Source organism: Oryctolagus cuniculus, chromosome 3 (assembly GCF_964237555.1).
Source record: "Oryctolagus cuniculus chromosome 3, mOryCun1.1, whole genome shotgun sequence".
In the NCBI taxonomy this organism is placed as follows: Eukaryota; Metazoa; Chordata; class Mammalia; order Lagomorpha; family Leporidae; genus Oryctolagus; species Oryctolagus cuniculus.
Genome location: NC_091434.1, coordinates 80,726,647 through 80,742,141, shown reverse-complemented (window position 1 = coordinate 80,742,141; position 15,495 = coordinate 80,726,647). Strand labels below are relative to the sequence as shown.

At 39.0% G+C, this 15,495-nt stretch overlaps 1 pseudogene; it reads right to left on the bottom strand.

Moving 5' to 3' along the window:
- Positions 1–2,101: 2,101 nt before the first annotated feature.
- On the bottom strand, positions 2,102–15,495 carry LOC138849169 (ATP-dependent RNA helicase DDX18 pseudogene; annotated as a pseudogene).

The following is a 15,495-nucleotide window of genomic DNA, read 5'->3' as shown; positions in this document are numbered from 1 at the left end:
CTGGTTATCAACCCTTTATCAGTTGCATAGTTTGCAAATATTTTTTCCCATTCTGTCAGTTGCCTCTTCACTCTTCTGACTGTATCTTGTGAAGTACAGAAACTTCTCAATTTGATGCAATCCCAAATGTTAATTTAGGCTTTGACTGCCTGTGCTTCTGGGGTCTTTTCCAAGAAGTCTTTGCCAGTTCCCATATCTTGCAGAGTTTCTCCAATGTTCTCTATTAATTTGATGGTGTCAGGTCGTAGATTTAAGTCTTTAATCCATGTTGAGTGAATTTTTGTGTAAGGTGAAAGGTAGGGGTCTTGCTTCATGATTCTGCACGTGGAAATGCAATTTTCCCCACACCATTTATTGAATAGACTGTCCTTATTCCAGGGATTGGTTTTGGATCCTTGATCAAATATAAGTTGGTTGTAGATGTTTGGGTTGATTTCTGGTGTTTCTATTCTGTTCCATTGGTCTATCCATCTGTTTCTGTACCAGTACCATGCTGTTTTTATAACAACTGCCCTGTAGTATGCCCTGAAATCTGGTATTGTGAGGCCTCCAGCTTTGTTTTTGTTGTACAAGATTGCTTTAGCTGTTCGATGTCTCCTGTGTCTCCATATGAATTTCAGCATCATTTTTTCCAGATCTGAGAAGAACGTCTTCAGTATCTTGATTGGTATTGCATTGAATGTAGAAATTGTTTTGGGGAGAATGGACATTTTGATGATATTGATTCTTCCAATCCATGAGCATGGAAGATTTTTCCATTTCTTGGTATCCTCTTCTATTTCTTTCTTTAAGGTTTTGTAATTTTCATCGTAGAGATCCTTAACGTCCTTGGTTAAGTTTATTCCAAGGTATTTGATTGTATTTGTAGCTATTGTGAATGGGATTGATCTTAGCAGTTCTTCCTCAGCCGTGGCATTGCCTGTGTATACAAAGGCTGTTGATTTTTGTGCATTGATTTTATACCCTGCTACTTTGCCAAACTCTTCTATGAGTTCCAATAGTCTCTTAGTAGAGTTCTTTGGGTCCCCTAAATAAAGAATCATATAATTTGCAAAGAGGGGTAGTTTGAGTTCTTCCTTCCCAATTTGTATCCCTTTAATTTCTTTTTCTTGCCTAATAGCTCTGGCTAGAACTTACAGACCTATATTGAATAGCAGTGGTGATAGTGGGCATCCCTGTCTGGCACCACATCTCATTCCAACTTTCCCCATTCAATAGGATGTTGGCTGTGGATTTTTCATAGATTGCTTTGATTGTATTGAGGAATGTTCCTTCCATACCCAGTTTGCTTAGAGTTTTCATCATGAATGGGTGTTGTATTTTATCAAATGCTTTCTCGGCGTCTATTGAGATAATCATATGGTTTTTCTTCTGCAGTCTGTTAATGAGGTGTATCACATTGATTGTTTTGTGCACATTAAACCATCCCTGCATACCAGGGATAAATCCCACTTGGTCTGGGTGGATGATCTTTCTGATGTGTTGTTGCATTCTATTGGCCAGAATTTTATTGAGGATTTTTGCATCTATGTTCATCAGGGAGATTGGTCTGTAATTCTCTTTCAATGTTGCATCTTTTTCTGGCTTAAAATTAAGGTGATGCTGGCTTCACAGAAATAATTTGGGAGGATTCCCTCTTTTTTGATTGTTCTGAATAGTTTGAGAAGAATTGGAGTTAGTTCTTCTTGAAATGTCTGGTAGAATTCAGCAGTGAATCCATCTGGTCCTGGGCTTTTCTTTGTTGGGAGGGCCTTTATTACTGTTTCAATTTCTGTCTCAGTTATGGATCTGTTTAGGTTTTCGATGTCTTCCTGGTTCAATTTAGGTAGGTTGCATGTGTCCAGGAATCTATCCATTTCTGATAGGTTTCCCTGTTTGCTGGCATACAAGTCCTTGTAGTAATTTCTGATGATTCTTTTTCTTTCTGTGGTGTCTGTTGTTACGTTTCCTTTTTCTTCTCTGATTTTGTTGATTTGGGTCTTTTCTCTTCTTTTTTAGTTAGTTGGGCCAATGGGGTGTCAATTTTGTTTATTTTTTCAAAAAACCAGCTCCTCGTTTGGCTGATTTTTTGTAATTTTTTTTTTTGATTCAATCCTGTTGATTTCTTCTCTGATTTTAATTATTTCTCTTCTCCTACTAGATTTGGGTCTGGTTTGCTGCAGATTTTCTAGATCCTTGAGGTGAATTGAAAGCTCATCTGTTTGGTGCCTTTCCAATTTCTTGATGTAGGCACCTATTGATATAAACTTTCCTCTTAACACTGCTTTTGCTGCGTCCCATAAGTTTTGGTATGTTGTGCTGTTATCCTCCTTTACTTCCAGAAAATTTTTGATTTCTCTTTTGTTTTCTTCTATGACCCAGTGTTCATTCAAGAGCATGTTGTTCATTCTCCATGTGTTTGCGTATGCTCAAGGGATTCCTGAGTTGCTAATTTCCAACTTCATTCCCCTATGGTCTGAGAAGCTGCATGGTATGATTCTAATTCTTTTGAATTTGCTGAGACTTGCTTTATGGCCTAGTATGTGGTCAATCCTAGAGAAGGTTCCATGTACTGCTGAGAAGAATGTAAATGCTTTATGTGTAGGATGAAAAGTTCTGTAGGTATCTGTTAGATCCATTTGGTTTATAGTGTTGTTTAAATCTACTGTATCCTTGTTGATCTTCTGTCTGGTTGATCTATCTATTTCTGAGAGTGGAGTATTGAAGTCCCCTAGTACTATTGTATTGGGGTCTAAGTCTCCCTTTAAGTCCCTTAACAAATCTTTTAAATAAACCGGTGCCCTGTAATTAGGTGCATATACATTGATAATCGTTATGTCTTCTTGTTGTATTGATCCTTTAATCATTATATAATGCCCCTCTTTGTCTCTCCTAACAGTTTTTGTGGTAAAGTTTATGTTGTCCAATATTAAGATGGCTACGCCAGCTCTTTTTTCATTTCTGTTCGCATGGTATATCTTTTTCCAGCCTTTCACTTTCAGTCTGTATGGATCTTTGTTGGAAAGATGTGTTTCTTGTAAGCATTAATAGATGGGTTTTGTTCCTTAACCCAATCAGCCAATCGGTGTCTTTTAACTGGACAGTTCAGGCCATTAACGTTCAATGTGACTGTTGATAAGTAGCAATTTTGCCCTGCCATTTGCCAAAGATATTTTCTAACATATGTTTTGAACTTCCTGTGATCTTTTGCTGTGAGGTTTCCTTCTTTTACCTTCTTTCATATTGATGACCGTGTTTCTGTGTTTCTGTGTGTAACACATCTTTAAGCATCTTTTGTAGGGCTGGACGAGTGGCGACAAATTCTTTCAATTTCTGTTTGCTGTGAAAGGCCTTTATTTCACCTTCATTCACAAATGAGAGCTTTGCAGGATATAATATTCTGGGCTGGCAGTTGTTCTCTCTTAGTACCTGGGCTATATCTCGCCATTCCCTCCTAGCTTGTAGGGTTTCTGATGAGAAGTCAGCTGTGAATCTGATTGGAGATCCTCTGAGAGTAATTTGACGTTTCTCTCTTGCACATTTTAGGATCTTTTCTTTATGTTTCACTGTGGAGAGTTTAATTACAACGTGTCGTGGTGAGGATCTCTTTTGGTCATGTTTATTAGGGGTTCTATGAGCTTCCTGTTCTAGAATGTCTCTGTCCTTCTCCAAACCTGGGAAATTTTCTGCTAGTATCTCACTAAAAAGGCCTTCTAATCCTTTCTCCCTCTCCATGCCTTCAGGAACTCCTAGAACCCGAATGTTGGGTTTCTTAATAGTATCCTGTAGATTCCCGACAATATGTTTTAGATTTCTAATTTCCTCTTCTTTTCTTTGGTCTGACTGTATCCTTTCCTGTTCTCTGTCTTCTAAGTCCGATATTCTCTCTTCTGCTTCACCCATTCTGTTTTTAAGGCTCTCTAATGTGTTTGTCATTTGATCTATTGAATTCTTCACTTCATTATGATTTCTTGTCACTATCACAGTTTCTTGTTGTACTAGTTGTTTCATTTCATTTTGATTCCTCCTTAATATTTCATTTTCGCGAGAGAGATTTTCTATCTTGTCCATTAAGGATTTCTGTAGTTCAAGAATTTGTTTTTGAGAACTTCTTAATGTTCTTATCAATTTTTTGAGATCTGCTTCTTGCATTTCTTCTATCTCATCATCTTCATAATCTTGAATTGGGGTGTCTTTTTCATTTGGGGCCATCATAGTGTCTTCCTTGTTCCTGTTACCTCGGCTTTTGCGTTTGTTTGTCATTGTGGAGATATTCTTTGATTTCTTCGCTGTGGTGCTTTTTCTCATTATACTATGACTCTAGTTTAAGTGGACTGTCTGCTTTTGATGGATCCTTTGAGGCTCTGATGGGTGTGGCCAGAGAGCTCTCTTTGGTTCTTCAGGGTTTAGGGTGTGCCAAAGTTACTCATCCAGATTGTTCTCTCACTCGCTTGCTCACTCGTTCACTCTCTCTCTCTTTTTTTTTTTTTTTGACTCAGTTGGAAGTAATTCCACACAGCTGAGTGGAATTGAGGGTAGTTGATGTATGAAATCTTGTTCCTGTGGGTATTAGTCTGCTCCACCCTTGGGAACACACAAAGAGTTTATGCAGCCCTCAGTGTGGTCTCAAATTTCTCCAAAGGTCTCTCACCAGGTTGCCAAGGTTACCGAGTTTGTGTACTCGGTGAGTTCTCTCACCCCCCCCACCTCAGATTTTCACAGTCTCAGTTCGTTAGCTCCACACTTTCACTAGGTCCTAACCTCCGGTTATTTCTCCCCACCAGAGTCAGGTTTTTCTGCTTGGCTAATGGCAGGCGCCGCTTTACATACATAAAATGGCACCTGCTCTTTGTCTTGCTCGGCTTTGTAAGGTGAGTGGAGAGAGAGGCTAATGTCCGCGCCGGTTCCCCTTATTTATTCATTTTTTTCTCTCCTCCAGTCAGCCTGGTGAACTTTCCCCAGTGGGGCTTCAGGCCTTGTTCCCTCTAGGCTCTTTCTGCCTTTCCCCGCCAATGTCTCAGGTTACCAAGGTTTTTGTCTCACCAAAGCTTATTATTTCAACAACCTTACCAGAGTACTTCAGTAAGTTCATGGAAAATTCGCATTATCTTTTTTTAAAAGACTTATTTATTTGTTTTGAAAGTCAGAGTCAAGCCACAGAGAGGAAGAAAAGGAGAGAGATCTTCCATCTGCTGGTTCACTCCCCAGAGAGTCACAACAACCAGGGCTGGCCAGGCCAAAGCCAGGAGCTTCATCCAAGTCTCCCACGTGGGTGTCAGAGGACCCACTTGGGCCGTCTTCCTCTGTTTTTCCCTGGCCATTAGCAGGGAGCTGGACTGAAAGTAGAACAGCCAAGACACAAATCAACATCCATATGGGATGCCAGTGTTGCGAGTGGCAGCTTTACCCGCTATGCCACAATGCCAGCCCCTTCTATTATCTCATAATTCCATTTATCCATGACCTTTAAAGTAGCTTTGTACTTTTTCATTTCCTTCATTGTAATTATTTCTTCTCTATTATATCCTAATGTTTATTCATGTCATATTATTATGTATTTATATTAGTCTATATTTTTGTATATGGATATTTTGATTCTTTTATATCTGAGTTTATTAAAATATATTTAAATTTTTGATCATTATAAAATTATTCTATTTTCCTTACTTCTTTGGACATAAATTCTTCTTTTATTGTATACTCTCCATATATGTGGAGGGCTTTAGCTATGAACTTACTTTGTTCAGAAAATTTGTCAAGGCTCTTCGATGTATTATGATTTCCATATACAAATATTAATCAGGCTCTAATGTCAGGACATAGGCCTTTCTCACACAGCTGTAGAGAACACCTTTCTGGAGAGTACAGTTCCAGAGCCTGTTCCTGTAGGCACAGCAGACCTGTAGACCCTGCATTTAGTGTCAGTGCTCTGACTCCTGGCCTTATGCTGCTCTGACCTCAGGTGGTTCTATTTGTACACTGGCAGAGCAGTTCTGCCCTTAGTCTCACATAAATCCAACTTTTTGGAGCCTTTTCTTATGTCTCCCAGGTTCAGCCATTTTTCCAATGCTTTGAACCCTACTCAGCACTTACTTGTTTATCATTCTCAGGCTCTTCTCAACCCTCATTTCCACATGCTCCCCTCCGCTCCATCCCCAACATTACAATTACACATAATGAGACAAGATATTCCACATCAGGGACATGGAGGGACAGGTTTCTCTTCCCCGACTACTTCTGCAGCACCAAACTGTTAAAAGCTTTCAAACTTGCCATGCCATGGTCTTTTAAAAACCCACCATGTCTCCAAGCCTCCCACTTCCTCTGCAATCATTATTCCAAAAGACACCAATACCAGAAGGTATCTGAGCCTTGGCAACTCCAATCACTTGGCATGACAGCAAGTTTGAATTAAGGAATGGAGGAGGGGCAATAAAATTGCCAGGAAGTGGAAATTACCATATTCGTACACATTTAAGCTCTGTGAAACTCCTCCCTTTGTTCTATGGATTTGTTCTTATAATTGCAACAGAATTCCTCCCACAAGATAGAGTTTAGAAAAAAATGCAACATTAAACATCATGACACCCTCATGGTGGATATTTTTTTCCTCTTTTATTTGGTATGGACTGTACTCAGAACTTTTTCTTCTTTGAATCATATATGCATACATATATACACATATATTTTCTTATATTTTACATATTTTCCTTCTTCCAATAATACATACATATATATGAAAAAAGCACACACACACACACACGCATTTCTCAAGATGAAGTAACTTGAGTGGTAAGACTTCCTGCCTTCTTCCATGATTCATTTCCCCCTTTTCCATATGCTCTCTGCCTACATAAATACCTTTAGCCTGTTCATTAATTCCCCGGTAAATGTATTCAATTCTTCCCTCTGTTCCTTTTTTCCAACACTCCAGTTGCTTTTTAGAAGTTTTAGCTCTAACCTTATGCTCTCTGTCTCTCTAGCCCTGCAGTGATTGTCACTATCTTTCTGTGTTTCTCTTTCCTCAAAGTCTTGTAAAATATAACATACTGCAAAGCAGTGGTATTCCTGGGATTTAGCATTTGGGATGGCAGATGGGGTGGTAACAAATCTGCCTGTGGGGGCTGGGTACATCCCTTAGCTCTCCCAACCCATTGCATACATTTTGAATTAAAAATATTAATGATAACAGATTAAAAATACAGTAATGTGCCATTTCATGTATTTATTTAGGAGCAGTTGAGAAAACAAACTTATTAATTCTTAGTCCAACACAACTAACATATAGCTAAATATAATCCCTTTGATTAGTAAATAGGTATGAGTGACATAGAGTTCATGGCCTCACTGAAACTCAGCCAATGGTGAAAAAGGCATTGGCAAAGAGGTAACCGCCATACAAGAAACTGAGGTCGACTGTCAACCATATTCCATTTAGACTGTCTCCTTGAATCCTGATTGCCCCTCACTCTTTTTATCCTAACTATTCATAGACCCATTTCTTAATAAGACCAAGACCATTATTGCTTAATCATAGTATTATAATTACTTCTCTCTGTATGTCTACCAACTAGATTTTAAACTCTTGAGAATAAGGACTACAAGATCTGAACAGATCTTGTCAGTGTGCACAGAAAGGGAAAAGGAACTCATGTTGACAGAGCATTTCCTATATAGATGTATAGACATTTCACGTGTATATTCTCATCTGGACATGGCAACAACCTATGTCCATAGATGTCAGTATTGATTTCATAAAGGTGAAGTTATTTTATGTAGATCACAAAGCCAGCAGGAGATCCAAGACGCAACTCCAATCTTCATGACTGTAAAGAATGTGTTCTCTATGCCACACTGTGCCACTCGGTGTTGAATGAACGCATGATGGGTGATGAATCAATCAAGCAAGCAAATGTGGACCCAAGGCACTTAAGTTACGCCAGCTTGATGATTCTCCAATTGCAAAATAGATAGTGGCTGCTTAATAGTAGATGTTAAAAATGGGAGGGTTCTGTGAAAAGAAAAACACTGAACTCTAAATTAAAATCTCAACATTGATAAATGTGAAAAACTGACAGCAACAACTTGCTTTACAACATCAGAAGCCATATTCATTTGATTATCACAACTGACGACTGAATGGAAACAGGGAGACTAAGAGAGGACTGAGTCAACAACAAATGGGTTGTTATTGTCAATCTAGAATTGGATCCAAAATACTTTGAAAACTTTATACTCTGTTCAGTCATACATAATTCTTCAAATACTGAAGTACAATTCCTTACCCCAGGCACTAATGGAAACTGTGCACCAGGAGGAAACTTTTATCATCAATTAACAAGTATTGAAAACCTATCAAGACAGTACATTTGTGCTATTGGATTTTCTAGAGTAGAAAAGCAGATTTCAGCTCCAGACTCCTTTGTGATGTAACCACAGTGCAGCTAGAGAATTATATCAAGCACTGCAGATGGTATAGAATATCCTAATTACAATTCAAAATTGCACTAAATGCTTTTCTAAATGGAAAACAACTAGATAAATTAATTTGAAAGGACATATAAAATTACAGTTATAAGGAGACAAATCTTTGATTAGCAAATCTTTCCGTTTTGCCTGACTACTTCTAAATAACTTTTAGACCACTAAGGAAACACACACACACACACACACACACACACATATCTATGGTTTAGGAAAAAAGAAAAAGTATTTTCATTACGTTCTGTTTCTTTTGAAGAATTCCCTGAGGAATTCTTCTAAAGTTGAGGAAAATCAGCATACACAAATACATCCTCTTGCAATCTCCTTGGAAACTAGAATTGCTGGCAAATTCAGCCAGCACGCAGCAAAATGTTTTCTCTGGGTTCACTTGAAAAGAGAAAAATATTGTGAAAAATTCAAAGGAAGGTATGTGTTGAGTTACAGAGTTTGATGTGCTATCCTCTAGGGGCCCACGTTTCCATGCACCAGAAAGACTGCTGCTTTATGCCAAGTCTACTGCTGTGCCATCAAAATAAAATAAGCCAAAGAAAACTGCTAATAAAATGGCTACCATTTATAGAGCACTTAGCAGGTGCAGGTTCTATACTAAATATTTCACTTGCATTATCTCATAATTTTCGCATTCTAGGAAGCAGGCATTGTTTGCCTCATTTTACAAAATAGGAAATGGAGGATCAGCGAAGTCAAAAATTCAGCCATGGTCACATAGCTAGTGACAAGGCTCAGTGAACCTTGACACTTGTGCTCTGAACACAATTTTACATTTCCACGGTCACAACTATGTTGTCAATAAGACCACCTTGACTTTCTTCCCATCCCAGTTCAATGACATACTAACACCAGGCTTTGTGTGGGATTTTCTTTTTTTCCTTTCTATAAAGATTTATTTATTTATTTGAAAGGCAGAGTTACAGAGAGGCAGAGGCAGAGAGACAGAGTGAGAAGTCATCCATCTGCTGGTTCACTCCCCAAATGGCCTCAACAGTCAGTGTTGCACTAACCCAAAGCCAGGAGCCAGAAGCTTCTTCTGGGTCTCCCTCACAGGTGAAGGGGCCCAAGGACTTGGATCATCTTCCACTGCTTTCCCAGACCACAGCAAAGAGGTAGATTGGAAGTGGACCAACCGTACTTGAATGGGCACCCATACGGGATGCTGGCACTGCAGGCAGCAGCTTTACCCACTATGCCACAGGGCCGGTTCTGGGATTTCCTTTTATAAAATAGAAATTTGAATTTATTTGTCTATTTCAAAGACAAAGAGATACAGAGAAAGTGAGCAAATGAGCTCACATCCACTGATTCAGTTACCCAAATGCTGGTGGTTTGCTGGGCCAGGCCAAAGCTGGGAGCCAGTAACTCAGTTTGGGTTGCACATGTGGGTGGCAGGGATTCAACCACTTGAACCATCACCTATTCCCTCCAAGGGTGTGCATTAGCAGGAAGCTGGATCAGAAGTAGAGGTGAGACTCGAACCCAAACATTCCAATATGGGATGCAGGCAACCTCAGTGGCATCTTAACCACAACACCAAATGCCCACCCTTGGGGATTTCTTTTGAAAATGGAACCACTAACATAAAGATATGGTTGCTGTTCCTATCAATAGGCCATGTTTTTATCTATTCCTCATGACTCACTTCAGCACAAATATATAGTGTGAGGAAAAATCCACAATGAGGAGAGTAAATTATTTGTGCTCTACCTCTAGATGGACAAAAAGATGAAGAGCCATGCTGACACACTCCTGCACACACAAATGGGAAACACAGATTTGTTTTGACAACCTATTATACTACAAAAATATTTATGAATGTAAGCTGCAGCAAAGTGCATCCATCTTCCAAAAGCACACACACCCCGCCAAAGGCTGCTTAGATTTGGGGAAGGTGAGAATACCCTCTTAAAATGAACCACCCTCAGGCTAAAGGGGTGAAAAGGGGGAAGCCTCCAGCTTTCTTTTATCAGGATTCCTTGTAATGCCGTTCTTCGCACAGAACTCTAATTCTTCACATCCACTGTGAAGTGACCACCCTTTATTTTGCAATCATAGAGTATAGCTGGCAGAACTGAAGTGCCTTGGCAGCTGCAGAGATGAAACTCAACTGAACAAACAGATTCTTAAGTGATGCTTAGATGGAAGAACTTGGACATGGTTCAGATTTTTTCTTAATTCATTTAAATGTGTGATTGAATCCTGCTCATTACCCTCTCGGCAGTCTATTATGTATTCAGCTCTTTATTGTATAATAATATTGAGGGTGGAAAATAAGAAAGGTACAATATTACCAACTCTTCTTATTACAGAAGAGCAGCTTTGTTTATGTCATAAACAATAGTCAATAAATGCATATAACAAGTTAATTTTTCACAGCAATCTATACTGAGAACTTGAAATATGCTAGTTTGTTCTTTGGTCCAAATTTCTTGAGACAAATAAATGCTGCTGTACAGTTATCATATTAAAATCTTGGAGTAAACAAAGTGTGAGAACTTGTAGGCCCAGTTTTAGAATGTTGTTTAATACAGAATGATGACTGATGACTTTCCTATGGTATTGCTCATCACCTCTCTGACCTCATTTCCAAACACACTTCCCTCATTCACTCTGCTCCAGCCATGTGGATGTCCCAAAGTGTACTCCCATGTCAGGGTCATTGGATTGCTATTTTCTATGAAACTCTGTTAGCTATGATAGCCACAATGGCCTTACCCTTACTTCTTTCAAGTGTCCACTCAAATGTTACCTTTTATCTTTACTGCATCTAACCTGCTTAATGATTTTCTTCATATTTGTGCCATCTAACATATGATTCTTGACTATCTTCTCCCACTCAAATGTTAGTTCCAAAACAAAAGTACTTGGGTCACTGGAATAAGTCCAGCACTTGGAACAGGCCTTGCACACAGCAAAAGCTCATGAGTAAATAAATCAATGAATATCACAAAAGCCAGTTTAGGGCTGTGGGCAAAGTGTGGTACAGTGTGGTAGATACCTACAACATTAGTCTATAAAAGTGAGCTTAAATATTGCTTGAAATGTAACGTGATAGGGGCTTGCGCTGTGGCGTAGCAGGTGACGCTGTTGCCTGCACTGCTGGCATTCCATATGGGTGCCGGTTCAAGTCCTAGCTGCTCCACTTCCGATCCAGCTCTCTGCTATGGCCTGGGATAGCAGTGCAAGATGGCCCAAGTCCTTGGGTCCCTGCACCCATGTGGGAGACCCAGAAGAAGTTTCTGGCTCCTGGCTTCGGATCGGCACAGCTCCGGCTGTTGAGGCCAACTGGGGAGTGAACCAGCAGATGGAGGACTTCTCTCTCTCTCTTTGCCTCTCCTTCCCTCTCTGTGTAACTCTCATTTTCAAGTAAATAAATAAATCTTAAAAAAAAAACAGTAATGTGATATAGAATATTTATTTTAAGCCCCTTCTGGAGAAGTCTGGCAAATGTTTAAAAGAAATTCTTTGATAAACTATATGAACCTTCCCTCTCAGAGGTGTTAGCTAAACTATAGGGATCTTTTTCTTTTACTACATGGAGTTTGGATTAGAGAATTGTTTGGTCTTAAAATAGGTCACCATGGCTCTCCTTCTCCCTTCTCTCTGTCCTGCTCAGTCTCTCCCCTAAATAAATGGTAAGGAATTATTCATTAGTGCTGGTTTGAAAAGGTACCATAACATCAGCCTGCCCTGTGTGCCCACATGTCTGTTCTGTTCAAGACCCCACAGTGCTTCTCAATTACCTTTCGGATTGTATTCAAACTTCTCAACTTTGGCACTCAGTCCATGGACCCTGTTAATATAACCTTACATGGTAAAAGGGACTTTGCAGAGAGAAGGTTAGAGATTTTAAAACACAGAGATTAGGATATGAACCTAGATGAACCAGTTGAATCCAATGCAATCACACAGATACTTAAAAGAAACACAGTGCTGAAGAGGGAGGCATAAGAGTGATTCAAAGTAGGAGGAAGATTCAAATGTCATTGTTGGCTTTGAAGATAGAAGGGACCATGAGCAAAAAATGTAGGGGTGCCATTTGGAAGCTAGGAATAGCCACCATCAAACAGCCAGCAAGAAAACAGAGATCTATGTGCTGTAACTACATGGAAGTCAAGTATGCCAACAACCTGAAAGAGTCTGGAGTCAGATCCTCCTCCTGAGCCAGTCTTAAGCTTAGTTGTATGAGCTATAGCCAGAGAAACCAGTTGAGTCCACTGGACTTCTGCCCTAACATAAAAATTGCATTGTTTAAACTACTACCCTGAAAATATTAATGAAAAAGCAAAATGCTACATTTGCAGTAATTTGTTATGGCCCCTATAAAAATTAACGCAAGATCTTTAGAAATCTGGATCTACTTGTGTATCCAGAGCATCCCGTGTGAATTCTAAAACATGAATATATTGCTCCAATCCTTCTAGCCCACAAAATGTTCACTTATTATTAACCCCAGCCTGTTCCTCCACCCAAGCTAATTCTCCTGTCACAGCAATGCAAACTGGGCCCTACAAAGCTGATTTACCTCCAACTCCCAGCTCTGTCACTTTTAACCTGGTTGCCCAACAGGAATTTCTACTTAAAAGAGTCACAATATACTTCATATAATTACATATGTTAGTCAAGTGCCTTTATCATTTTCTCTTCCAAAACAAACAAAACCTTTAAGCCCTTCATAAGCTAAAATCACATCTTCTTTGTGTCTGCCAAAGCACAAAACAATGGATGCAGAGTAAACATTTCCAAGGAACTTGCTTACTTTACTTTATTATGTCCACTTGGAGATTTTTTTATACGTAGAATGCTTTCTTATTTACTAAAATGAAAGAATTTGCAAAATAGTTTGCAGCATGGTTGATTTCTGCTTGTATCCAACGTTCTATGTGTAGAGTTTTAACAGATGTGATTAGTGATAGGAAGTGCTTAGATTCATTTATATGTATCAACTATAAAATCTTTGCAGGGACACAGTTCTCACCTGATGCCTACCTTCCCATTTCATCCTGTTTCTGAGTCTTTCAGTGCTAACAACGTGAAAGCCATAACCAAACCACGTGGAGACAACTTATCAACCTCAGTGGCAGCACAATTGTGTGTCATTGCCTAAACAGCATCTCCAACTTTCACAGCAGTAGAGAGACCAGAAAAACATGACACCTGCTGTCCTCTCAAGATTAAATTCCTACTTTTCATAATAAAGAGTTTGATGCTTTCATCTTCCTACTACATTAAAACACTAACAGAAATTTGAGGAGGTTTACTTAAAATATTTTATCATCACAACAAAGACCAAAAAAATTCCTTGCTTTGCCCTGTGGCAATCAAAGAAAATAAAAGTTTGTTTTATATGCCAAAAATAAAGGAGACTCGTTGTAAATAACAATGCTCTGCACTTACAACCCAAATCAATTTATATTTTGAAGGCTAAATTCCTTTGTTGGAGCAAGGGAAAGAAAATCCATTTCAGGGCAAATTTATATCAGATTTTAAAAAAAAAACTGTCTTTAGTGACTGTTGATGATTTCTTGCTAATATTGTTAAGGATTTGGGGTTTCTTGACTTTCTGGGTTTTTAAAGAGTCCAATCCATCACCAACTCCTCTTCTTATGCTTGCATTCATTACTGTTCACCTTTAGATCAACCTTGAAACCAAATGACAGAGCAACTGGAGGCAAATTTAAGTTATTAGCATTAAAGCTCTGTTTCACAGGATGGTAATCATTTACTTGTATGTTTGACTTATTTGCTTCCTCAGATGACTTATGAAGAAAGTAGTTCTCTTCAATCAATTTTTCAACCTGAGACAGCATGTCAGAAATTTTAGACCAGGAAAAGTCAAATTCACTTAACGGAATCTTGGATTGCCTCAAATAATGCAGGAATTCCAATTTCTCTGGGCACAAAAAGAGCAAAGCATACCTCTTCTCTCTAGGCCCCTAGCTGTTCTAGCCCCATGATGAATATATTCCTTAGGGTCACTGGGAAATTCACCCTAAACAAGCCAGTGAACTTCAGAGATAACCGCTAATTGCCAACTCTGGGTACAACGTCTCCAAATCAGAACTGCAGAACTTGAAAAATACAGTTACACACTGATTTTGTTTCAACCCTCTAGGAATGGCCAAGACAGGCAAATCAATACAGTTTAGCAACTCATAGCAGTATTTCATAGATTTACAGGATGTAAAGAAAAATCATCATTTTCTTCTTATGGTTCTTCCTGAGGAATGTAAACAGCAGAAGGAATATCTTTTTAGAGAAATAAAAACACATCCCTGTCCACACCCATCCACTGTTGCTTTATCACATCAACCCCAATATACAATGGCTCTTTTTTTTTTTTTTTCAGAGAAATCCTCAAATCTTCACAAATTTTCTTGTTTGTGTGGCAGAAATTCAATGACCTGATTTAAGTTTTCTTTAAGCCCAACATTCCAGATGTGACCATCTTCATTAATAATTAATTAATAATTAATAACTGGTTTTATTGGCTAGGTTTTTATGCAGAAATCTTGGGGTATTCTGCCTATGGTCCAGGAGGCATCTTGGCATACCCACAATGATGTTGGTTTCCTTGCAAGTTTCTGTGCTTTCACATATCTGCTACTGCCACCCACTATCAAGCCACACATGTGAACACGGGTTAGCTCTGTAAGAAAGTTCGCAAGAGGTGAGAGAATAAGGACTCCTGTTCCATTCCTGGCCATGGACTACTTAACAATGAGTTCAACCACAGGAATGGGAAGTGCCAAGTTTTTGTCACTACCAATGTTTGCACTGCTGGAAACAGCCTTCAAGAAGAAGTGAGTGGTATGACAGTCTTATGTTGAATTTTAGTCCTGTTCAGAAAGACCAGATCTTTTATTGCCTTGAAAGTATTTTCATTGACAGGCTTAATTAGAGAAGCAAATGAAGCATCCTCCAAAGTGCCTGTCAGTCCCAGGGCAGGCTGGGCACTTCCTTGTCATCTTCCCCACCATCTGGTATCTCCAACATTTTCTCTGTCTTCAGGAGCAT